This window comes from Ovis aries, chromosome 1 (genome assembly GCF_016772045.2).
Source record: "Ovis aries strain OAR_USU_Benz2616 breed Rambouillet chromosome 1, ARS-UI_Ramb_v3.0, whole genome shotgun sequence".
In the NCBI taxonomy this organism is placed as follows: Eukaryota; Metazoa; Chordata; class Mammalia; order Artiodactyla; family Bovidae; genus Ovis; species Ovis aries.
Genome location: NC_056054.1, coordinates 232239819 through 232266830, shown reverse-complemented (window position 1 = coordinate 232266830; position 27012 = coordinate 232239819). Strand labels below are relative to the sequence as shown.

Genomic DNA, 27012 nt, shown 5'->3' with positions numbered 1-27012 from the left:
TCCAATAATAATTATGTTTATAAAGCTGGATTGTTAAAGATAATACTCATGGGATTACCTATGTCTGCTTCATGAAACAGAGCTTCTCTGCTTCCTAAATGAGGGTAGGAAGACATGGTACCCATACCTGTTGTCTGCCTTTCTGATTTTGATGCTCCCTTTCTTTTAACATCTAGAGATTTCCATTTCTAGGCCTTAAGCTTGCATTTAAATTTATTTTGTTACATTAAAAATTTTTTTTTATTGAAGGATAATTGCTTTGTAGGATTTTGTTGTTTTCTGTCAAATCTCAACTTGAATCAGGCATAGGTATACATATATCCCCTCCCTTTTGAACCTCCCTCCCATCTTCCTCCCCCATCTTACCCCTCTAGGTTGATACAGAGCCCCTGTTTGAGTTTCCTGAGCTATGCAGCAAATTCCTGTTGGCTATCTATTTTACATATAGTAATGTAAGTTTCCATGTTACTCTTGCCATACATCACACCCTCTCCTCCCCTCTCCCCATGTCCGTAAGTCTCTTCTCTATGTCTGTTTCTCCATTGCTGCCCTAAAAGTAAATTCTTTAGTACCGTTGTTTTTCTAGATTCTGTATAGCTGCATTAGAATACAATATTTATCTTTCCTTTCTGACTCTCTTCACTCTGTATAATAGGTGCTGGGTTCATCCACCTCATCAGAACTGACTCAAATGCATTCCTTTTTATGGCTGAGTAATATTCCATTGTGTATATGCACCTCAACTTCTTTATCCATTCATCTGTCAGCGGACATCTAGGTTGCTTCCATGTTGTAGCTATTGTAGAATAGTACTGCGATGAACAATAGGATACATGTCTTTTTCAGCTTTGGTTTCCTCACAGTATATGCCTAGGAGTTGGATTGCTGGGTCATATGGTGGTTTTATTCCTAGTTTTTTAAGGAATCTCCATATCATCTTCCACAGTGGCTGTATCAATTTACATTCTTACCAACAGGGCAAGAGCATTCCCTTTTCTCCACACCCTCTCCAGCATTTATTGTTTGTAGACTTTTTGATGATAGCCATTCTGACCAGTGTGAGGTGATATCTTATTCTGGTTTTGATTTGCATTTCTCTAATAATGAGCAATGTTGAGCATCTTCTCATGTGTTTGTTAGCTATCTGTATGTTTTCTTTGGAGAAATGTCTGTTTAGGTCTTTCCCCCACTTTTTTTTTTTATTTTTATTTTTATTTTTTTTTTAATTTTAGTTTTTTATTTTTTAAATTTTAAAATCTTTAATTCTTACATGCATTCCCAAACATGAACCCCCCTCCCACCTCCCTCCCCATGACATCTTTCTGGGTCATCCCCGTGCACCAGCCCCAAGCATGCTGCATCCTGCGTCAGACATAGACTGGCGATTCAATTCACATGATAGTATACATGTTAGAATGTCATTCTCCCAAATCATCCCACCCTCTCCCTCTCCCTCTGAGTCCAAAAGTCCGTTATACACATCTGTGCAGCTCACACAACTCAATACCAGAAAAACAATCAACCCCACTTTTTGATTGGGTTGATTGTTTTTCTGGTATTGAGTTGTGTGAGCTGCTTGTGTATTTTGGAAATTAATGCTTTGTCATTTGTTTCATTTGCTACTATTTTCTCCCATTCTGAGGGTTGTCTTTTCACCGTGCTTATAGTTTCCTTTGCTGTGCAAAAGCTTTTTAGTTTAATCAGGTCCCACTTGTTTACTTTTGTTCTCTAGGAGGTGATCTTGCTTTGATTTATGTCTTTGAGTATTCTGCTTATGTTTTCCTCTAAGAGTTTTATAGTTTCTGGTCTTGCATTTAGGTCTTTAATCTTGAATTTATCCTTGTGTATGGTGTTAGGAAGTGTTCTAATTTCATTCCTTTACTTGTAGCTGTCAAGTTTCCCCAGAACCATTTACTGAAGCAGCTTTCTTTGCCCCAATGTATATTCTTGCCTCCTTTGTCAAAAATAAGGCACCCATAGGTGCATAGGTTTATTTCTGGGCTTTCTATCTTGTTCCATTGGTCTGTATTTCTGTTTTTGTGCCAGTACCATACTGTCTTGATGACTGTAGCTTTGTAGTATAATCTGAAGTCAGGAAGGTTGATTCCTCCAGCTCCATTCTTCTTTCTTAAGACTGCTTTGGCTATTCAGGGTCTTTTGTGTTTCCATATGAATTGTGAAATTTTTTGTTCTAGTACTGCGAAAAATGCCATTGGTAACTTGAAAGTGATCACACTGAGTCTGTAGACTGCATTTGGTAGTATTGTCATTTTCACAATATTGCTTCTTCCTACCCAGGAACATGGAATATCTCTCCATCTGTTTATGTCATCTTTGATTTATGTTATCTGTGCCTTATAATTTTCTGTGTCCTAGGTAAGTTTATTCCTAGATATTTAATTCTTTTTGTTGCAATGGTGAATGGGATTGATTTCTTAATTTCTCTTTCTGATTTTTCATTGTTAGTATATAGAAATCCAAGTGATTTCTGTGTATTGATTTCATATCCTACAACTTTGCTAAATTCTCTGATTAGCTCCAGTAATTTTCTGATACTATCTTTAGGGTTTTCTATGTATGGTATTATGTCATCTGCAGAGAGTGAGAGTTTTACTTTTCTGATATGGATTCCTTTTCTTTCTTTTTCACTCTGATTGCTGTATCTAGGACCTCCAAAACTATGTTGAATAATAGGGGTGAAAGTGGACACCCTTGTCTTGGTCCTGATCTTAGGGGAAATGCTTTCAGTTTTTCATGACTGAGAATAATGTTTGCTATAGGCTTATCATATATGCTTCCCTGGTAGCTCAGATGGTAAAGCATCTGCCCACAATGCCAGAGACCTGGGTTTGATCCCTGGGTTAGGGAGATCCCCTGGAGAAGGAAATGGCAATCCACTCCAGTATTCTTGCCTGGAAAATCCCATGGACAGAGGACCCTGGTAGGCTACAGTCCATGGGGTTGCAAAGAGTCAGACACAACTGAACAACTTCACTTATCATATATGACCTTCAACATGTTTAGGTAGGTTCCTTCTATGCCCATTTTCTGAAGAATTTTAATCATAAATAGGTACTGAATTTTTTCAAAGGCTTTTCCTATATCTATTGAGATGATCATATGGTTTTTATCTTTCAATTTGTTAATATGGTGTATCACATTAATTGATTTGTGTATATTGAAGAATCCTTGCATTCCTGGAATAAATCCAACTTGGTCATGGTGTATGAGCTTTTTGATGTGTTGCTGAATTCTGTTTGCTAAAATTTTATTGAGGATTTTTGCATCTATGTTCATCAGTGATATTGGCCTGTAGTTTTCTATTCTTGTGTTGTCTTTGTCTGGTTTTGGTATCAGGGTGATGGTGGCCTCATAGAATGAGTTTGGAAGTGTTCCTTCCTCTGCAATTTTTTGAAAGAGTTTAAGAAGGATAGGCATTAGCTCTTCTGTAAGTGTTTGATTGAATTCTCCTGTGAAGCCATCTGGTCCTGGGCTTTTGTTTTCTGGGAGATTTTTGACCACAGCTTCAATTTCAGTGCTTATATTTAGGTTGTTTACAATTTCTATTTCTTGCTGGTTCAGTTTTGGAAGATCAAACTTTTTAAAGAATCTGTCCATTTCTTTCAGGTTATCCATTTTATTGCCATATAGTTGTTCATAATAGTCTCTGATAATTCTTTGTATTTCTGTATTGTCTATTGTAACCACTCCTTTTTCATTTTTAATTTTGTTGATTTGATTCTTCTCTCTTTTTTTCTTGATGAGTCTGGCTAAAGGTTTGTCAATTTTGCTTATTTTCTCGAAGAACTAGCTTTTAGTTTTATTAATCTTTACTATTGTTTCTTTCATTTCTTTTTGGTTTATTTCTGCTCAGATCTTTATGATTTCTTTCCTTCTACTAGTTTTATTTTTTGTTGTTGTTGTTGTTCTTTTTCCATTTGCTTTAGGTGTGAAGTCAGACTCTGTTTGATTTTTCTCTTGTTTCTCGAGGTAGGATTGTATTGCTACAAACTTCCCTCTGAGAACTGCTTTTGCTGCATCCCGTAGGTTTTGAATTCTCATGTTTTCATTGTCATTTTTTTCTAGAAATTTTTTTTATTTCCCTTTTGATTTCTTCAGTTACTTGTTGGTTATTTAGAAACATGTTGTTTAATCTCCATGTGTTCGTATTTTTTATGGGTTTTTTTTTCTTGTAATTGATATCTTGTCTCATAGCATTGTGGTCAGAGAAGATGCTTGATATGATTTCAATTTTCTTAAATTTACTGAGGTTTGATTTGTGACCCAATATGTGGTCTATCCTGGAGAATGTTCCATGTGCACTTGAGAAGAAGGTGTATTCTTCTGCATTTGGATGGAATGTCTTGACGATATCAATGAGATCCATCTCATCTAATGTATCATTTAGGACTTGTGTTCCTTATTAATTTTCTGTTTTGATGATCTATCCATTGGTGTGAGTGGGGTGTTAAAGTCTCTTACTATCATTGTGTTACTGTCAGTTTCTCCTTTTATGTCTGTTAGTGTTTGTCTTATGTACTGAGGTGCTCCTATGTTTGGTACATAGATATTTACAATTGTTATGTCTTCCCCTTCATTGATCCCTTGATCATTATGTAGTGTCCTTCCTTATCTCTTATAATCTTCTTTATTTTAAGGTCCATTTTGTCTGATATGAGGATTGCTACTCCAGCTTTCTTTTGCTTCCCACTGGCATGGAATATATCTTTCCATCCTCTCACTTTCAGTCTATATGTGTTTTTAGGTCTAAAGTGGGTTTCTTGTAGACAGCATATATATGGGTCTTGTTTTTGTATCCATTCAGCTAGTCTGTGTCTTTGGTTGGAGCATTTAATCCATTTACATTGAAAGTAATTATTGATATATATGTTTCTATTGCCATTTTTCTTAATTGTTTGGGGTGAATTTTGTACATCTTTTTTCTTCTCACATTTCTTGACTGTATAAGTCCCTTTAACATTTGTTGTAAAGCTGGTTTCATGGTACTGAATTCTCTTAACTTTTGCTTTTCTGAAAAGTTTTTTATTTCTCCATCAATTTTGAGTGGGATCCTTGCCAGATATAATAATCTTGGTTGTAGATTTTTCCTTTTCAGTACTTTAAATATGTCCTGCCAGTCCCTTCTGTCCTGCAGTTTCTGCTGAAAAGATCAGCTTTTAAGTGTATGGGGTTTCCCTTGTATGTTACTTGTTGCTTCTCCCTTGCTGTTTTTAATATTCTTTCTTTGTGTTTAGTTTTTTTTAGTTTGATTAGTATGTGTCTTATGTTTCTCCTTGGGTTTATTCTGTATGGGGCTCTTTGTGCCTCTTGGACTTGATTGACTATTTCCTTTTCCATGTTGGGGAAATTTTCAACTATAATTTCTTCAAAAATTTTCTCATACCCTTTCTTTTTCTCTTCTTCTGGGACCTGTATAATTCAAATGTTGGTACATTTGATATTGTCCCAGAGGTCTTTGAGACCATCCTCTGTTCTTTTCATTCTTTTTACTTTATTCTGCCCTTCAGAAGTTATTTCCACCATTTTACTTCCAGCTCCCTGATTCATTCTCTGCTTCAGATATTCTGCTATTGATTCCTTCTAGAGTATTTTTAATTTCAGTAATTGTGTTGTTTATCTCTGTATGTTTATTCTTTAGTTTTTCTAGGTCTTTTTATGGTTCTTGCATTTTCTCCATTTTGTTTTCAAGGTTGTTGGTCAACTTTACTATCATTATTCTGAATTCTTTTTCAGGTAGTTTGCCTAATTCCTCTTCATTTATTTGGACTTCTGTGTTTCTAGGTTTTTCCTTCATTTGTGTAGTATTTCTCTGCCTTTTCTTTCTTTCTTTCTTTCTTTTTTTTTTTTTTTTACTTACTGTGTTTGAGGTCTCCTTTTCCCAGGCTTCAAGGTTAAATTCTTTCTTCCTTTTGGTTTCTTCCCTCCTTTGGTTCAGTGGTTTGTGTGAGCCCTGTATAGGGTGAGACTTGTGCAGAGTTTTTGTTTGTTTGTTTGTTTTTCCTCAGATGGGCAAGGCTGAGTGGGGTGGTAATCCTGTCTGCTGATGATTGGGTTTGTATTTTTGTTTTGTTTGTTGTTTAGATGAGGCATCCTGGATAGGGTGCTACTGGTGGCTGGGTGATGCTGGGTCTTGTATTCAAGTGGTTTCCTTTGTGTGAGTTCTCACTATCTGATATTCTCTAGGGTTAATTCCTTGGTAGTCTAGGGTCTGGGACTCAGTGCTCCCACTCCAAAGGCTCAGGGTTTGAACTCTGGTCAAGAATGAAGATTCCACAAGTGATTTATTATGGCATTAAGTGAGATTAAAACAAATATCCAAATCAATAAACCAAAGATGAATCCTGCACAAATGGCAGTTACAAAATCAGGCAAATAATAGTTAAAATAATGAATGTGCATATATACATATACACCCATGAGCAAAGTCAAAACAGTCCAGGAAATATAAAGTACAGTAGAATTGACCCAGCTGACAAAGGAAACCGAAAACTACATCTACCAGAACAAAACTAACTAAACCACAAACTGGAAAACAAAACTAGAGCAAGGTGCCAAATGGGGAATAAAGCAATGAAAATAAAACTAACAAATATGTTGAGAGGAAAGGAAAGAAAGAATAGATATGAGAAGTTAAGGAGAGGTAAATGAAGATTTATATACATCAAAGATTAACTGCAAGGGGAAAAGAATGGTAGGAAAGGCAAACAAAAAAATAAATGTAGAAAAAATATAATAGGTTTAAAAAATTAAAGATTAAATTTATAAAAAAGAGAAAAGAAAAAAATGGAAGAAGAAAGAAAAAAGAAAAAAAAAAAGGAAAACTCCACAGAACTGAAAAAGCCCAATGTAGAGGCAGAGGTTTATAACAACAATAAAGTGTGACTGAATATACACTTATACGTATACACCCATAAGCAAAATCAAAACAGTCCAACAAAAATAAAGTACAGTATGTTGACCCAGTGAACAAAGGAAACCAAAAATTATGTCTACCAGAACAAAACTAACTAAAGCACAAACTGGAAAGCAAAACTAAAACAAGGTGCCAATTGGGGAATAAAGCAATGAAAATGAAACTAACAAATACGTTGAGGGGGGAAGAAAGGAAAGAAAGAATAGATATACTAAGTAAGTGAAGGTAGATAAAGCAGATTTATATATATTAAAGATTACCTGCAAGGGGAAAAGAACAGTAGGAAAAGCAAACAAAGGAATAAATGTAGAAAAAATAATAATAGAGTTAAAAATTTAAATTAGAAAAAGATAAAAGGAAAGAAAAAAAAGGGAAACTCCCCACAACTGCAAAAGCCCAAAATAACAACAATAAAAAATGTGACTGAGAAAAAAAAGAAAAAAAACCTCAAAACCTCAAAACCTTAATTAGATTTCATAGTGCTAATAAAATTGACAACTACAACAGTGGGTCAGGGGTGGGAGAGATGGGAAAGAAAAAAGGAAAAAATCCAAAAGGATCTACAGAACAAATCAAAACATAAGAAAAATGAATGTTTTTCTTGAGTTACTACTGTCAGAGTCCTTTCTCTCGCTGGGAGTCACAGTCCACCACACCTCCTTAGGATGCCTTCCAACATTGTGCAGCTCTCTGGACCCGCAGTGGGGGCAGCTCAGATTCTAATCTGGTCCTGCTGTGTATTCTTGCCTCCAATGTCCACAGCTATCAGAACTAGTGCATTTTCTTTTGTGGGAGCTCTCAATGTACTCCACAGACACAGAGTCTGCCTAGTTGATCATGTGGATTTAATCTGCTGCTTGTACAGCTGGTGGGAAGGTTTGGTTCTTCCTTAGCCACACTGCTCCTGGGTTTCAGTTGTGGTTTTATTTCCACCTCTGCATGTGGGTCGTCCACTGGGGTTTGCTCCTGAGACTGCCCTAGAGGACTTGGGTTTGCTCCTGTGAGGGGCAGGTGTGGAGGTGATGCAGCTGCTTGGGTCACAGGGGTTCTGGCAGCACCAGGTACTCAGGGGAGTTGGCAGCTAGGGCAGCAGGAAATATAGTGCTCTAGACGGGTATGGCAACCAGTATTGGCCAATACACTCCAGTATTCTTGCCTGGAGAACCCCCGTCCCTGACAGAGAACCCTGGCAGGCCACAGTCTACAGGGTCGCAAAGAGTCGGACATGACTGAAGTGACCCTGCGTGCATAGACACGAGACTTTTCTTGCCTGTGGCAGCTCTGCCCCAGTGAGAGTTGAGCATGAAGGTGGTGCAGCTGCTTGGCTTGCGGGGACCCTGGTAGTGCCAAGTGTGCAGGGATACAGAATGCCTCAGCCACAGGAGTTATGGCCCTGTCAAAGTCTTTTCTTGAGCCTCTTGTAGCTGGTGATCAGAAGGCCTCTTTGGCCAGTCTTTCTCCATAGCTCTGCCCATTCAGGCACTTAGAGGGCTCCCTTGCCTAGGGTCCTTCTCTGTTGTTCAGCACATCAGGCACATAGATGGGGCCCTCTGACTGGGGTCCTGATGTGCCTGGCACATCAGACACTTAAAGGAGTGCCCTGGGTGGGGTCCTACTCTGTAGTTCAGTGCATCAGACATTTGATGGGCCAGCCTCTCTATTGTTCAGCTGCCAATGCTGGCTTGTTGGGGCAGAGAGGCTATGGTGATGGCTCCATCCTCTATGTGTGACTCAACAGTATCTCCTTGATACTGCTTTCCTCCGCAGGCATTTCCCACCACAATCTCCTCCCTCACACCTCCTTGATCCATCTCTCAGCAGCTAACAGCAGGCCCTCTCCCTGGGACTGCTCCATAAACCCTAATCTCCAGCTCCCAGCTGCTGCACCTTCCAGGGGTCTGCATCCCTGTCCGGGGTATGTATGGCTGTAGCAAGGACTGTCTGATTCTAATTCCATTTAGACTTCCACAGATCAGCTGTTTCACTCTCAGCCTTAAATGTTTCTCCTTTGACTCAGACAGTTGCCCCATTGTGGTGATCGGACCCCTGCTTCAGTCCCCCACACACTGAGGGCAGGTCTAGCCCTACTAACATTCCTGTTTTTCCCCCTAGTTCCTTCATCCTACCGAGTTTTGTGTGGGTCTATGTATTCTCTTCTGCTGGTCAGGTACTCCTGTCTGCTCTCAGCTGGTGTTCTGCATACACTTCTGTGTCTGAAGGCATATTCCTGATGTATCTGGGGGGAGAGATCTACCCCACATCTACCTACTCCTCCGTCATCTTGTTCTCTCCTATTTTGTTACACTTTATTCAGCAAATATTTTTTCTTGGAGTGTGTATGTGTGTGTGAGAGGATATTCCACATCAATTAACTGTTTCATATTGACCAGAAGTTCACTTATCAACAATATGCCAGCAAATTTGGAAAATTCAGTTGTGACCACAGGACTGGAAAAGGTCAATTTTCAGTCCAATCCCAAAGAAAGGCAATGCCAAAGAAAGTTCAAGTGAAGTTGCTCAGTCGTGTCCAACTCTTTGTGACCCCATGGACTGTAGCCTACCAGGCTCCTCTGTCCATGGGATTTTCCAGGCAATAGCACTGGAGTGGATTGCCATTTCCTTCTCCAGGGGATCTTCCCAACCCAGAGATTGAACCTGGCTCTCCCACATTGTAGACAGACGCTTTACTACTGAGCCACTGCACAACTGCACATGCTAGCAAAGTAATGCTCAAAATTCTCCAAGCCAGGCTTCAACAGCATGTGAATCAAAAACTTCCCAATGTTCAAACAGGATTTAGAAAAGTCAGAGGAACCAGATATCAAATCTCCAACATCCGTTGGATCATAGGAAAAGCAAGAGCGTTCCAGAAAACCATTTACTTCTGCTTTATTGACTATGCCAAAGTCTTCGACTGTGTGGATCACAACAAACTGTGGAAAATTCTTCAAGAGATGGGAATACCAGACCATCTTACCTGCCTCTTGAGAAACCTGTATAGTGGTCAAGAAGTAGCAATTAAAACCAGACATGGAACAATGGACTGGTTCCAAACTGGGAAAGGAGTACGTCAAGGCTGTGTATTGTCACCTTGCTTATTTAACTTGTATGCAGAGTACATCATGCAAAACACCTGGCTGGATGAAGCACAAGCCAGAATCAAGATTGCCAGGAGAAATATCGATAACCTCAGATATGCAGATGATACCATGCTTATGGCAGAAAGTGAAGAGGAACTAAAAAGCCTCTTGATGAAAGTGAAAGAGGAGAGTGAAAAACCTGGCGTAAAACTCAACATTCAAAAACAAAGATCATGACATTCTGTCCTATCACTTCATGGGAAATAGATGGGGAAACAATGGAAACAGTGAGAGACTTTATTTTTTAGAGCTCCAAAATCACTGCAGATGGTGACTGCAGCCATGAAATTAAAAGACACTTGCTTTTTAGAAGAAAAGCTATGACCAACCTAGACAGCATGTTAAAAAGCAGAGACATTACTTTGCCAACAAAGGTCTGTCTAGTCAAAGCTATGGTTTTTCCAGTAGTCATGAATGGATGTGAGAATTGGACTATAAAGAAAGCTGAGCACTAAAGAACTGATGCTTTTGAACTCTGGTGTTGGAGAAGACTCTTAAGAGTCCTTTGGACTGCAAGGAGATCAAACCAGTCCATCCTAAAGGAGATTAGTCCTAAGTGTTCATTGGAAGGACTGATGTTGTAGCTGAAACTCCAATACTCTGGCTACCTGACGCAAAGAACTGACTCATTGGAAAACACCCTGATGCTGGGAAAGATTGAAGGCAGGAGGCGAAGGGGATGAAAGAGGATGAGATGGTTGGATGGCATCACCAACTCAACAGACATGAGTTTAAGCAAGCTCCAGAAGTTGGTGACAGAGAAGCCTGGCGTGCTGCAGTCCGTGGAGTTGCAAAGAGTCAGATACAACTGAACAACTGAACTGACTGACTGATTCATTTTTTGAATCGAGACAAATAGATATTACTTTTACCAATCTGAATGGGCTCAATCAAGGAAAAAAAATCATAGCAAAAATATTAGTAGGAAAAACAACCAACTATTAGGATTTGTAAATTTGGGGTGATAAGAATGTATGTGATTTTCCCTCCTTCCTGTATTTTTCATTTCCAAATTTTTGCATTACTATTATAAAAGGACGGAAAATTACAATTAAAATTAGGTTTTAAGAATTTAAGATATATGCTTTTGAAGTTCTTTTTTGAGCTACCTTGGATCTAAAACAAATACTGAGATTCAATAGTCTAATCTGTAGTGAGGTTTACAGATAAAGATTCTTGTTCTGAATTTAACCTGGAAAAAAGTTTAAGCCTTTTATGTAGTTAAGACATTGAAATACATTCTACCAAAATTCTTCCATTCTGTAGATAACCTTGAACAGCATAGACCATCTCTATCAGTTAGTTTCTCTGTTAGTTTTTCTGTACACACACACACACACACACACACACACACACACACACACACACCTCAAGCTGGCTTAAGTAATAAAGAAAACTAACTGGCACACATAATTAAAAAGTCCAGAGATAGGGAAAACTTCAGGGCAAGGTAGATTTAAGATACAAACACTGTGGACAGGATCTAGTTTCTCTGTCTTCACATTCGTGTTTTTCTTTTTCGCTATGGCTCCACGTCAGCTCCATATGATGGTCCGTGGCAGCCTCAAGTTCTTCTCTCCTCTTCAAGATGGATGACAAAGCTCTCACTCACTTCTAGAAGGAAAGAAGGAAAAAGTAGCTTTCTTTTCCTAGAAGTTCCATTTTTTCATTGACCTTGGTTTTAATTGGGTGACTGTCTGCTCTGGACCACTTCCCAGATCTGGGTGATGGAAGAAGCTACCTGACTTCTGTAGCTTCATGCTTAACCCCTTATGGAGGATGGAAAGGCAGACTACTCTTGATGTGAGAAAAGAGAAGTCCATTATAGTGAGGCAGTATCGACTGCGTGTGTTGACCATGTTCTCTACTGATCATATTTAGAGGGAACCAAAGAATCCTAAGCTGGAATAGCAAAGAGATCATAGCAGTAAGGTTCCACTTAGTCAAGTATCTGGAAACCGGGGATGAGGCTACTCCACTCTTAACCCTGAGCTGTCTCCATTCCTTGAGCTTTGGATCTGTTTCTTAGTTCTCCTCTTGCTCTAAAATCCTCTTTTTATCTTTAAAGGGATATTTTCCTCTATTAGTCTGCATCTCAAGTAGCTTGTGCTACTTAATCATATAACTAAAGCAAGCAGAAATCTCATTTAAATAAAGGTAAGAAAAGAAACATTGGCTTTAAATGCTATTTAATTTAGTATGGAAAGTAATGCATTTTTAATAAGGAACACATTAAAAACTCATAAATTGGTTTATTTATAAGATGGTTAGCCACCCCACCCACCAATTGCCTCATAAATACAGTTAAGTTCCATCAACTGTTCAGCAAGTGCAATTCTACGAATGCTGTGTTTCATCTTGTGTCTGATTACAGTAGTTTTCCTTCCACACACACTGTATGTAAAGAGTAAGTGCACAGATTTTAGAATCTGAGGAGATGTTGGAGATAATTTAGTATCTCACCCCAAATTCCTTCAGTAATCTTACAAATAAGTTTTCTGAGGCATGAAGAAGTTAAATAATCTGCTAATACTCACATAGAATGTTTGTTAGGTTCTAGTTAAGAATTTAACTAAAGGCTTTTTATCTACTAGTTTACTCTTTGCACAACACAGTTGTTCAAATCAACAAAGATTGACTGAGCACCATACTGGGCAGTATGCCAGTCACTGAGCACAGAGTAACGGCAAAACATGATTCCTGGCTTCAAGCAACTCTGAGAGCAGTCTAGTAGGGGAGACAGTCATGTCAACCAGACAATTAGAATCTGGCATGACAAATGCAACATTGCTGTTTAAAACACAGTTATAATGTATTAGATTAGAGTGAAAAAATGATGAATGATCTCTTGGGAGTCAAGAATAACTTTGAAGAGTTGTTTCATGCACAGGATTTTGTAGGATGAATAAGAGTATAATAGTTGATTCAAGATGAAGGTTGAGGGAACACGTGATATGGAGGGAACGGTATATTTGAAGACCCAGAAGTGATGGTTGTAAAGCAAGTTCTGGAGACAGCTGTGGACTGATTACTGACTCTTATAAAGTAAATGACCTACACTATTTTATCCCTTCTTCCCATTCACTTTTCTCATCAGTAAAATGGAAACAGTGATACCTATTCCATAGGGTTATGGAGAAAATGAAATAATGTTACAATTATAAAACATATAACATAAGAGGAACTCAGGAGCAGGCATCTATTCTTCTCTATCTTGCTTCTTCTCCTCTTCCTCCTTGCCCCAGCAAACCTTCTGGGTAAGGAGAGAGAGCTCAAAGAAGAGTGTAAGAGGCAGGAAAGAAATAGATCATTGGAGGAGCTGGCCATGAAAAATTATTGAGGCATCACTAGGTAAGAAATAACAAGATCAAATTGATATCCTTAAAAGGTGTTTTTGGAAGAACTGTGTACAGGAAACTGATAGAAATCTATTTTAATAATCTAGGTGAGAGGGCTTGAAGACATAAGGAAGGGCATGGAAAGGAATGAAGAAGGCAAGGATTGAATGATTTGGGAGGTGCCATGAGCGGGATCTATTCTAGTATAGTTTAATTCTCTGCATCCTGGTTTTCATTTGCACGTGTCTGGAAGGGGAAACACTCACAGATCTAATTAGGCCCCCAAGGAGGCATCGCACTCTGCCTCAGGAAGGAGGCAGACAGGGAGTGCTCCACAGCTGCAGCTACTGCTCATGGCTGTCTTGTCTCTAAAGTGCTTTCACAGAATCGCTTAACTCATCTACATCCTCATTCACAGGATAAGAAGCACCACAGAGCACCACTGCACCAGCAGATCTTTTCTCCCTTGTCTGACTTTAAAGCAGCTCCTTAAACCACTGCATTCTTAAGGCAATTATCTCTTCACTACTATTTGTTAACTGAGAACAAACCTCAATACATTACTTTTAAGAAGCTCAAGACTTCCCTCTAAGGTTGGCCCATGTCTCTTATTTAACAGGAATTGAGGGCTTGGTGAGCGCAGTCTGGCACTGGGGAACTCACATCAAATCTCTGGAATCAACTGTTACTACCTCTGTTACCTCCAATTGCAAGCTTCTACTTCCTGTAAAAAAACAAACCAAATCAACCTGTGGCCTTTTACTACCTGCTTGTCTTTCTTGTCTCATAGTACTGTTAACAACTCCCTTATTGATAATCAAACTGAAATATGGAGTCATTAGTCTCACGCACACACACAGGATACCCCTCACCCCTGCCCCACCCTCCCCAGATTACTGATAGCAAGAAAAAGAATGTTATCTGACTGCCAAACTCCTAACACGGGTGTGCCAGTTAGAGGGAGGTTTTATCCCCTTCATTTCATGTTGTTTTTAGATCTAACTAGTATTTCACTTTTGTTCTTTTTGAATCTAGCCATCTATACATTTTGAAAAATGTTTTAATTCTTCTCACAAATGGATTTCTCTGCATAATCTCTGAAGGCTATTCCATAGAAACAAAACATTGTAGCTTCACACTTTTCATAAAATGATTGATCTTTGAATTAAATACCTACGTAATATCTATATATGTGAGACCAGATAAAAATGAGTGAAGAATTATCGGCAAGGTATGTCTACTTTTATTTATAAAAGTCATTGTGCTTTGACTACTTGTATTATAAAGACACTACTAACAATTTACTTACAGTGACACATGAATTTTTGATTTAGATTTGAAAGCATTCTAAGAACTCACTAACCTTAGAACAAACATCAGAACAGTGTGCTTGGGATACCTGATTTTCATCATTGGGCACATAAAAGAAGCCTTTGGAAAGCTCCCATCTGAAGTGCTTTCATCACTTGAAACCATCACATGATTTTTTAAACACTGTTTGAAGCCGAACTGAAAGGATTGTGTATTTAGGATATATTTATACTGGATGCTTTAAAGCAAAAAAGAGCATATAGTAGCAATAATGCTATATCTGTTTATTTTTGTGTAATATGTAAATCTGGCATTTCTTGCAATTTTAGGTCTATCAATTATGAAACAATCAGTTAATAATTTTGACCACCTGCTACATGCAAACTATTATGCTAGACACTAATAAGGCTAACAAGGTCTCAAAACATCCCATCAGCTGCTTTCAGTCATCTCTCTCCTGACCATCTTGTGAGGACTGTTGCCTTATTTTCATTGTATGTTCAGCTGCTGCTGCTGCTGCTAAGTCGCTTCAGTTGTGTCCGACTCTGTGCGACCCCATAGATGGAAGCCCACCAGGCTCCCCTGTCCCTGGGATTCTCCAGGCAAGAATACTGGAGTGGGTTCCCATTTCCTTCTCCAGTGCATGAAAGTGAAAAGTGAAAGTGAAGTTGCTCAGTCGTGTCCGGCTCTTAGCGACCCCATGGACTGCAGCCTACCAGGATCCTCCACCCATGGGATTTTCCAGGCAAGAGTACTGGAGTGGATTGCCATTGCCTTCTCCGATGTTCAGCTCAGTCTGCAGCAATTCAGAGTCAAATTGGAGAGAATCATAGCTGTTATCAAGACATGGAGTCTTTTACTTGGTAAGGTGGCTGCTAGCATCCCTCGTAGATATGTGGTATCTATGAAATTCCTTCAGATCATTCAGATTGGTGACTCAACGTGAAGCTGTTTGCTAGGCAGCATCATGGCATCCTTTGGTTAAAAAAAAACAACAACAAAACAAAACACATGTCTTGACCTTGAAACAGCCAGGGAGTCTGCCTACTCTGCTAGCTCCCAATAAGTAAAACAACTCTTCATCTCTTTTATGTGATTAGCTGCTTCAGACTTAAATCAAAGGAAACTAGAATCCCTATTGACACTGCTTTAAGAAATAAGATCAGAAAAATAAGGAAAAGCATTCTACAAAGTCAGTTATGGGATTCACAAAACTTAGGCACTCTGAAGTTAGTAACTCATTGCAGAAAAAATAGGTAGTTTAGAAGACTGCTCTTAATACTTGAGTTTAAATGTGGGTTATTCAATAGTGTTTAAGAACAGAATTCACATGCTATCCAACATGGTAGCCACCAGTCACCTGTGGCTTCCCTTGTGGCTCAGATGGTAAAGAATCTGCCTGCAGTGTGGGAGACCTGGGTTTGATCCCTGGGTCAGGAAGAAAGGAATGGCTATCCAGTGCAGCATTCTTGCCTGGAGAATCCCATAGACAGAGGGGTCTGGTGGTCTACAGTCCATGGGGTTGCGAAGAGTTGGACATGACTGAAGTGACTTAACAGTGGCTGTATCAGTTATAGTTAATTTAACATTAAATTAAAATTCAGTTCCTCAAAAAAAAAAAAATTCAGTTCCTCAAGTAGCATTAGCCAAATTTAAGTGCTTATACCCATATGAGGATAATGGCTACTGTGTTGGACAGTGAAGATACAGAACATTTCCATCATACAATGGAATAACCCTGCATTCAAATAGCAACTCAAGACAAGACTCTCAGACTTAAACTTCTTAAGGTTTGCTTTTATGGATTTCTTTCAGATTTTCAAATGAACTATGTCATCAAAATTTTTTTATATAGCCCCCTATTTTGAGCCACCAGGTCATGGGGACTCTGGTTAGCCATGATGTCAACCCTGTGGTGAAAGTATAAGAATAATGATCATTAAGTACCAAATTACTACATGGCACTGAGGTTGATTCAGTAATTTGAAAATAAAACTCTGTTATGGAGAAGATGTCAGAATGTGCCTCACCAAAAGCATTTTGCTTTATGCTACTCCCTGTGTCCAGCTATTTTTCAAGCCAATGAGAAGTATTATTTGAACTTGGTGATTAAATCACCACAGTGAACAGATTTCTGGCACCAGCTGAACCCTAAAATTAGGGAAAGAGATATATGATTTTTTTCCTTTATTCTTGTCAGTTCAAATCCAGCCATAACTTTTTGCCGGGTGTAGACATGTAGATGAGAAAGCACTTTTAACTCAACTTTATCTTGTTATTTCATTACCCTTTTGCAGCAATGACAAACTTTGTACTGAATTATAAATCAAGGCCAAACGTTGCATAGATGCCACAGTACAAAGATTCATTTAGTGTGCATACAACCTTATGATCTACAAGGTGATTCATCACTTGTTTCCCTGTCTTCCCCTTGAGGGGTTGCTTGATGCATACTAATGTACAAAAGTCAATGCTGAGCATCTAGCCTGCAACATCTTGCATCTTATCGCTCTCAGATTGAACTGATTCTTAACCCACTGGCTGCGGGGAGGATTGCTTTTCAGAATCTATTACCTAAATATGATGAATTAATCTGGAAAAGTAGTGAAATATGAAATATGGCTTGCCCTACCTCCCCTTTGTCTGTTGACAGTTTAGCCAACACTACAGTTTAGATGTGACCAGATAAGAAAGACAGGAAATGTAAGATGAGTGCCCCAGAAGAAGAGAGTATTACAACTTCCAAAGTTCATTCACATACAGTGTCCCATTTGAGCCTCACATCATTCTGTACATGAGCAGGGAAGGTTTCACTGCCTCAAATGAGGCTACTCTCTTGAAAAGAATTGATCATTTTCCACCTGTATTCCTCTCCACTTGCTTCTGTGTGTAATTATTGGCACACATGGCCATCTCTCTCACTAAATTTGAAAGTATATATGGGATGGGACCATGTTCATAACCATCTTACTTTCCTGGCATCTAGCATGATACCTAGTATGTGAGTTATTCATTTGCCCAGAAGAAGAAAGGTGAATATAACACAAAAGATCTATAAAGGAGTTAGAATGTTTTTAAGGGAGAAAAACATTACTGCTGGGTTTTGTTGCTTAGGTTGTTTGCTCTACCCAAGTCCAGGAAGATGCTGTTTAGCATGATCTGGGTCACATAGTAGATATTTAGCAAGGGAGCTGCATCTAGGATGCAGATCTCCTTGCCTAGGACCTTTCCCACTAAAACTTCCTATTTTTTATGCCACTGATTCTTTAAGACAATTCCATTTCTTTCTGTAGCTAGTCCAATAAAAAGGAGAGTGAATTATACCTTATATGAAATAGAAAGAGATTGCAAATGCTTAAGTAGGAAGAATTGAAAAGTTGTGCTGCTGTTTATACTTTTGGATGGCATCACTGACTTGATGGACATGAGTTTGAGCAAGCTCTGGGAGTTGGTGATAGACAGGGAAGCCTGGTGTGCTGCAGTCCATGGGGTCACAAAGAGTCAGACATGGCTGATCGACTGAACTGACCTGATGTGGTCTAAAACCCTTCTGATGTGAAAGGAGATCCTGAGGAGAGCAGATGGGTGACTGCAGTATTATACTATAAGCTGAGCTGTGATCACAGACAGACTGATGGTTTAGCTGGTCACTGGTAGACACACACAAGTGATACTGTGTGTGGTCAGTGCACCAAAGGTCTCAGCTTGGAGAGTCAAGAAAAAGGGGAGCTGGAGCTTAGGTGAACAGAATAGAGGGGACTGAGGAGGGAGCAATCCCAGCAATCAGAAGGACTTTGTGTTTCTCGTGAGTTCATGCTCCTAACTAACAAAATATAGCATGAAGTTGACTCAATTAAAAACATCAGAACTTCTCTAGAGATCTTCTATGTTGCATCCAGCTTTCTTCTTCTGAGCAACTGTTTTGGAATATGTTTAATATGTTTCATGTTTTCACTTATATTTATCTTTGTTGTTTTTCAGTCACTAAGTCATGTCTGACTCTCTGCAACCCCATGAACTACAGCATGCCAGGCTTCCCTGTCCTTCACTATCTCCTGGAGTATGCTCAAATGTTTGTCTTTAACATTACTTGTTTTTTGAACAGGAAAGTATGACTTAATGTCGGGTGTGAGTAAGAAGGGAATAGCACAAAGTTTCTTATGAGTGTGAGGCCCATTTGTCCAGGAGCCACTATTAGGAATGTATTTGATTCTTTAGCCATCTGGGATGAACCCTTTTTCTGCCACCATGTCCTCAAATTCTTTTGCATTAAAATTAATAAATCCTCACTTGTTGGAGATGTGGATCCTCTGGCAGCCAGGAAACTTGAACTTGGTCTTGAGCAGGGTCTCAGTCACATGCTCCTTTTTCTTCAGCTTGGTGTGGATGGACATGACGACTTGGCCAAAGTAGAACTTGGCCACTGTGCCTAGGGCTTTCCAAAGGTATCCCACATACATGTCTGAAGCCTAGATTTGGGACAGCACAAGGTCAGACATGCACGTTCACTGGAGAAGCTTGTCTTTCAGGTCACTCAGGGGAGCTATACCGGCAACATACACCACTGAGGAGGCTGCTGCTTGAGGCCGTTGCACCCTGGGCTCCCATGGGGAAAAGAGCAGAGTTGGCTTAGTTGGCTACAGAGTAACATTACTTTTGTATTTATGATTTGCTTCCCTTTGTACTTCTGATCTATATTTGTTTTAGTTTTCAAACAGAGATGATCAGTTCCCACTTTTGAATACCCTTTCCAAAATGCAGTATTTGGATGCAATCTCAAAAAAACCAAAATGATCTCTCTTCATTTCTAAGTCAAACCATTCAATATCACGGTAATCCAAGCCTATCCCCCAACCAGTAATGCTGAAGAAGCTGAAGTTGAACGGTTCTATGAAGACCTACAAGACCTTTTAGAACTAACACCCCAACACGATGTCCTTTTCATTATAGGGGACTGGAATGCAAAGGAGGAAGTCAGGAAACACCTGGAGTAACAGGCAAATTTGGCCTTGGAATGTGGAATGAAGCAGGGTAAAGGCTAATAGAGTTTTGCCAAGAGAATGCACTGGTCATGGCAAACACCCTCTTCCAACAACACAAGAGAAGACTCTACACATGGACATCACCAGATGGTCAACACCGAAATCAGATTGATTATATTCTTTGCAGCCAAAGATGGAGAAGCCCTATACAGTCAGCAAAAACAAGACCAGGAGCTGACTGTGGCTCAGATCATGAACTCCTTATTGCAAAATTCAGACTTAAATTGAAGAAAGTAGGGAAAACCACTAGACCATTCAGGTATGACCTAAATCAAATCCCTTATGATTATACAGTGGAAGTGAGAAATAGATTTAAGGGACTAGATCTGGTAGATAGAGTGCCTGATGAACTATGGATTGAGGTTCGTGACATTGTACAGGAGACAGGGATCAAGACCATCCCCGTGGAAAAGAAATGCAAAAAAGCAAAATCGCTGTCTGGGGAGGCCTTACAAATAGCTGTGAAAAGAAGAGAAGTGAAAAGCAAAGGAGAAAAGGAAAGATATAAGCATCTGAATGCAGAGTTTCAAAGAATAGCAAGGAAACATAAGAAAGCCTTTTTCAGAGATCAATGCAAAGAAATAAAGGACAACAATAGAATGAGAAAGACTAGTGATCTCTTCAAGAAAATTAGAGATACCAAGAGAACAATTCATGGAAAGATGGGCTCGATAAAGGACAGAAATGGTATGGACCTAACAGAAGCAGAAGATATTAAGAAGAGGTGGCAAGAATACACAGAAGAACTGTACAAAAAAGATCTTCACAACGCAGATAATCATGATAATGTGATCACTAATCTAGAGCCAGACATCTTGGAATGTGAAGTCAAGTGGGCCTTGGAAAGCATCACTATGACCAAAGCTAGTGGAGGTGATAGAATTCCAGTCGAGCTATTTCAGATTCTGAAAGATGATGCTGTCAAAGTGCTACACTCATTATGCCAGCAAATTTGGAAAACTCAGCAGTGGCCACAGGACTGGAAAAGGTCAGTTTTCATTCTAATCCCAAAGAAAGACAAAGCCAAAGAATGCTCAAACTACTGCACACTTGTACTCATCTCACATGCTAGTAAAGTAATGTCAAAATTCTCCAAGCCAGGCTTCAGCAATACATGAGCCATAAACCGGCAGATGTTCAAGCTGGTTTTAAGAAAGGCAGAGGAACCAGAGATCAAATTGCCAACATCCGCTGGATCATGGAAAAAGCAAGAGAGTTCCAGAAAAACGTCTATTTCTGCTTTCTTGACTATGCCAAAGCCTTTGACTGTGTGGATCACAATAAACTGTGGAAAATTCTGAAAGAAATGGGAATACCAGACCACCTGACCTGCTTCTTGAGAAACCTGTATGCATGTCAGGAAGCAGCAGTTAGAACTGGACATGGAACAACAGACTGGTTCCAAATAGAAAAAGGAGTACGTCAAGGCTGTATATTGTCACCCTGCTTATTTAACTTATATGCAGAATACATCATGAGAAACGCTGGGCTGGAAGAAGCACAAGCTGGAATCAAGATTGCCGAGAGAAATATCAATAAACTCAGATATGGAGATGACACCACCCTTATGGCAGAAAGTGAAGAGGAACTGAAAAGCCTCTTGATGAAAGTGAAAGTGGAGAGTGAAAAAGTTGGCTTGAAGCTCAACATTCAGGAAACTAAGATCATGGCATCTGGTCCCATTACTTCATGGAAAATAGATGGGAAACAGTGGAAACAGTGTTAGAGTTTATTTTGGGGGGGCTCAAAAATCACTGCAGATGGTGATTGCAGCCATGAAATTAGAAGATGCTTACTCCTTGGAAGGAACGTTAGGACCAATCTAGATAGTATATTCAAAAGCAGACATATTACTTTGCCAAGAAAGGTCTGTCTAGTCAAGGCTATGGTTTTTCCAGTGGTCACGTATGAATGTGAGAGTTGGACTGTGAAGAAAGCTAAGTGCTGAAGAATTGATGCTTTTGAACTGTGGTGTTGCAGAAGAATCCTGAGAGTCCCTTGGACTGCAAGGAGATCCAACCAGTCCATCCTAAAGGAGATCAGCCCTGGGTGTTCATTGGAAGGACTGATGCTGAAGCTGAAACTCCAATATTTTGGCCACCTGATGCGAAGAGTTGACTCATTGGAAAAGACCCTGATGCTGGGAGGGATTGGGGGCAGGAGGAGAAGGGGACGACAGAAGATGAGATGGCTAGATGGCATCACCGACTTGATAGACATGAGTTTGAGTAAACTCCAGGAGTTGGTGATGGACAGGGAGGCCTGGCATGCTACGATTCATGGGGTCACAGAGAGTCAGACACAACTGAGTGACTAAACTGATCTGAAGTGAACTCAAATCTTTTGAACTGAAATTTCAAATCTTGTTAAATTGGTAAACTGTTTACTGTATTCCTTCAAGGCCTTTCCTCCTCTCTAGATCACAGAGTGATTCCTGGAAAGCGGTGAGGGATTTCTAGGTCATGCTCATGTGCAAAAGAAAGCATATTGGGATGTTGGGAACTGAATTGTGGGGATGGCCTGGCTTCTGGCTGGAGTCTGCCTCCTTCATTTCTTCCCATTTGCAGATGTTCAGTGATGATACATATATAAGAGAAAGGGAAATGGTTTACTTGAAATAGAGCTAATGTGCCAAGATAAATCACAGGAGTCATGAGAACATGTAATATGGCAAATAACATGCTGGGCTTAACACCTTTTCATGTAGTGAACAAATCATTCTCAGTGTTATGATGTAGGAGAAATAGAAATGAGGTGGCTCAAGAGTTCCTGCCACGTGGTCCTGTGGTCTGTGGAGGCCACATCAGGTTCCAGTACAGACAAAGGCCCTGGAGGTTTTAGCTTTCCTTAGGCAAGGGAAGCAGATGATACATTTGAAAACAGGAATGTGATATAAGGACTTCAAAAGAAATCGTGTGGTAGAACTAGAGGGGAAGTAACAGTAAGTTTGCAAAGTAGTAGGTAACCCCAAAATAAATAATGTTGATATGTTATTTTTATCATTGCACTAGAAAAAATTTAAAGTTTGTGTATATAAGTAGGCAATAATATGGGATATTTTAAAACAACCCTAATTAATGAAATTCAATGAGATCCCAGTACTACTTGCTGCTGCTGCTGCTGCTGCTGCTGCTGCTAGGCGCTTCAGTTGTGTCCAACTCTGTGCGACCCCAGAGACAGCAGCCCACCAGGCTCCCCCATCCCTGGGATTCTCCAGGCAAGAACACTGGAGTGGGTTGCCATTTCCTTCTCCAGTGCATGAAAGTAAAAAGTGAAAGTGAAGTCGCTCAGTCATGTCCGACTCCTAGCAACACCATGGACTGCAGCCTACCAGGCTCCTCCATCCATGGGATTTTCCAGGCAAGAGTACTGGAGTGGGTTACCATTGCCTTCTCCCAGTACTACTTATGTGGTTTTAAATCTGTTAAAAGGCTTTCAAATCTTCATCTATTAGCTGTTTGCAAATAGTTTGTTTGCTTCTTGCTAACTGCACTATTATACAGACAACTGAATAGTTGAAATTAGCAGACAGAATGTGTACAGTGAATAAACTGGTCAATAAGTTTTATGACAAAGCTTTATTCCAAATAAGCTTCTTTCTCCCAAATAAAGTCCTTCTACAAGATTGGGATTTTTGACTAACATCTTATAAAGACTTTTTAGGAGTTTTATGAACCAGTTTATATTTGTAGTGATTTAGTTGGCAGAACATTTGGGAGTTGTCTGGACACAGGCCCTGCTTGGTTGTGCTGGACTGTGCCTGCAGGGAAGAATGACCAGTACTGCCTTAGGCAGCCCAGGACCCTACTCTGACCCCAAGAGAGCAAAGAGTCCTTGGAATCCAAGGGATACAACCATCCAGCTGCCCCCCTTTCCTGGACCATCTTTCCTGCATACCCAGGATTCTAGAATTCCCTGCCTGGAGGGCATGCACAGATTCTTCTGTGGATATATTCCCTGTAGGGTGTGGAAGTACAAGCTGGGAAATCAGCCTGGGCTGGGATATCTGCAGCTGGTGGCATATGAGGCTTTTTACAGAGACGAAAGGAGTAGGGCATGGAAAAGTAGGGAGCTTTCAATAAAAATTAGGCACAAAGTTGTCCCTGACTTATATCCACTAAAAGGTAGTGGCAACATCACTGTTGTTACAATCTTCTGCAAATTTCTGAAATGCCCTCTAGGAAGTAACAGTATTACTGTTCTAAGTAAGAAGGCTGATTTCTTTTCTAATAGATAAACTTTCTCTGAAGATGACATCAAACAAATCCCAGAGATGTTTTGTGCTATGATATCAATAGAATAAAAGTGTCTAATTTTCAAAGGTGTTTACTTTGAAGAAAAACTCATTGAAATGTGTAAGTTCTGATACCTTTGATAAAAAACAACAGGCTTTTAAAAACCAAATAGTTTTTTGACCAAAAGAAAAAAACGTCAGTACAGATTGGGATTATTTATGCAATTTTTATCATGTCAAGTAATGTGGTATGATGTATTCAGTCTAGAGTCAAGAAAACTGTATTTTAGTTTCAGCATTTCTATTAAAATAGCTGGATTATTTCGGCCTTGATCTCCTAGGTTTTCAGTTTTGATGTCTATTAAACAAGAGAGGTTGAACAAGATGCCCTCTAAGCTTTCTTCCATATTTACAAGTCCAAGATTTTTGAACAAACCATGTACTCTCAGATACGTGACCAAAAAATCATCAAATTAAAGAGCATCAATTGTAAGTTGTATTGTTAATTTGTGTATCATTAAGAAAGAGACAAATTACTACAAGCCAATATCACTGATAAACATAGATGCAAAAATCCTTAAGAAAATTCTAGCAAATAGAATCCAACAACATATTAAAAAGATCATACATCATGACCAAATGGGCTTTATCCCAGGGATGCAAGGAATCTTCAATATTTGCAAATCAATCAATGTGATACACCACATTAATAAATTGAAAGATAAAAACCATATGATTATCTCAATAGATGCAGAGAAAGCCTTTGACAAAATTCAACATCCATTTATGAGAAAAACCCTCCAGAAAGCAGGCATAGAAGGAACATATCTCAACATAATAAAAGCTATATATAATAAACGCACAGCAAACATTGTCCTCAATGGTGAAAAATTCAAAGCATTTCCCCTAAAGGCAGGAATAAGCCAACGATGCCCACTCTCACCACTACTATTCAACATAGTTTTGGAAGTTTTAGCCACAGCAATTAGAGAAGAAAAAGAAGTAAAAGGAATCCAGATTGGAAAAGAAGAAGTAAAACCCCCACTGTTTGCAGATGACATGATCCTCTACATAGAAAACCCTAAAGACTTCACCAGAAAATTACTAGAACTAATCAATGAATATAGTAAAGTTGCAGGATATAAAATCAACACACAGAAATCCCTTGCACTCCTATACACTAACAATGAGAAAACAGAATGAGAAATTAAGGAAACAATTCCATTCACCATTGCAACAAAAAGAATAAAATACATAGGAATAAAACTACCTAAATAAACAAAAGACCTATATATAGAAAACTATAAAATACTGATGAAAGAAATCAAAGATGACCCAAATAGATGGAGAAATATACCATGTTCATGGATCAGAAGAATCAATATAGTGAAAATGAATATACTACCCAAAGCAATCTATAGATTCAATGCAATCCCTATCAAGCTACCAATGGTATTTTTCACAGAACTAGAACAAATAATTTCACAATTTGTATGGAAATACAAAAATCCTCAAATAGCCAAAGCAATCTTGGGGAAGAAGAATGGAACTGGAGGAATCAACCTGCCTGACTTCAGGCTCTACTACAAAGCCACAGTCATCAAGACAGTATGGTACTGGCACAAAGACAGAAACATAGATCAATGGAACAAAATAGAAAGCCCAGAGATAAATCCACACACCTATGGACACCTTATCTTTGACAAAGGAGGCAAGAATATACAATGGAGAAAAGAAAATCTCTTTAACAAGTGGTGCTGGGAAAACTGGTTAACCACTTGTAAAAGAATGAAACTAGAATACTTTCTAACACCATACACAAAAATAAACTCAAAATGGATTAAAGATCTAAACGTAAGACCAGAAACTATAAAACTCATAGAGGAAAACATAAGCAAAACACTCTCTGACGTAAACCACAGCAGGATCCCCTATGATCCACCTCCCAGAATACTGGAAATAAAAGCAAAAACAAACAAATGGGACCTAATTAAAAGTAAAAGCTTTTGCACAATGCCTTCTGAATGGGAGAAAATAATAGCAAATGAAGCAACTGACAAAGAATTAACCTCAAAAATATACAAGCAGCTCATGCAGCTCAATTCCAGAAAAATAAACAACCCAATCAAAAAATGGGCCAAAGAACTAAATAGACATTTCTCCAAAGAAGACATACAGATGGCTAAAAAACACATGAAAACATGCTCAACATCACTCATTATCAGAGAAATGCAGATCAAAACCACAATGAGGTACCATCTCATGCTGGTCAGAATGTCTGCTATCAAAAAGTCTACAAACAATAAATGCTGGAGAGAATGAAGAGAAAAAGAAACTCTCTTACAATGTTTGTGGGAATGCAAACTAGTACAGCCACTGTGGAGAACAGTGTGGAAATTCCTTAAAAGATCTGGAAGTAGAACTGCCATACGACCCAGCAATCCCACTGCTGGGAATATACACCGAGGAAACTAGAATTGAAAGAGACACTTGTACCCCAATGTTCATTGTAGCACTGTTTACAATAGCCAGGATGTGGAAGCAACCTAGATGTCCAAAGGCAGACAAATGGATAAGAAAGCTTATCATGGTACATATACATGATGGAAATTTACCCAGCTATTAAAAAGAATACATTGAATCAGTTCTAATGAGGTGGATGAAACTGGAGCCTATTATACAGAGTGAAGTAAGTCAGAAAGAAAAACACCAATACAGTATAATAACATATATATATGGAATTTAGAAAGATGGTAGCGATGACCCTATATGCGAGACAGCAAAAGACACACAGATGTAAAGAACAGACTTTTGGACTCTGTGGGAGAAGGCGAGGGTGGGATGATTTGAGAGAATAGCATTGAAACATGTATATTATCATATGTGAAATAGATTGCCAGTTCAGGTTCAATGCATGAGACAGGGTGCTCAGGGCTGGTGCACTGGGATGACCCTGAGGGATGGGAGGGGGAGGGAGGTGAGAGAGAGTCAGGGTGGGGAACTCATGTACACC

The 27012-nt window shown here is 39.2% G+C and overlaps 1 protein-coding gene and 1 pseudogene across 1 annotated transcript in view; one reads left to right on the top strand and one right to left on the bottom strand.

Moving 5' to 3' along the window:
- The window catches only part of KCNAB1 (potassium voltage-gated channel subfamily A regulatory beta subunit 1), a 451035-nt gene that overhangs the window by 17956 nt on the left and 406067 nt on the right, over positions 1-27012 (top strand). The gene's annotated exons all lie outside the window — the stretch shown is intronic.
- Positions 19240-19366, bottom strand: LOC114111280 (small nucleolar RNA SNORA70; annotated as a pseudogene).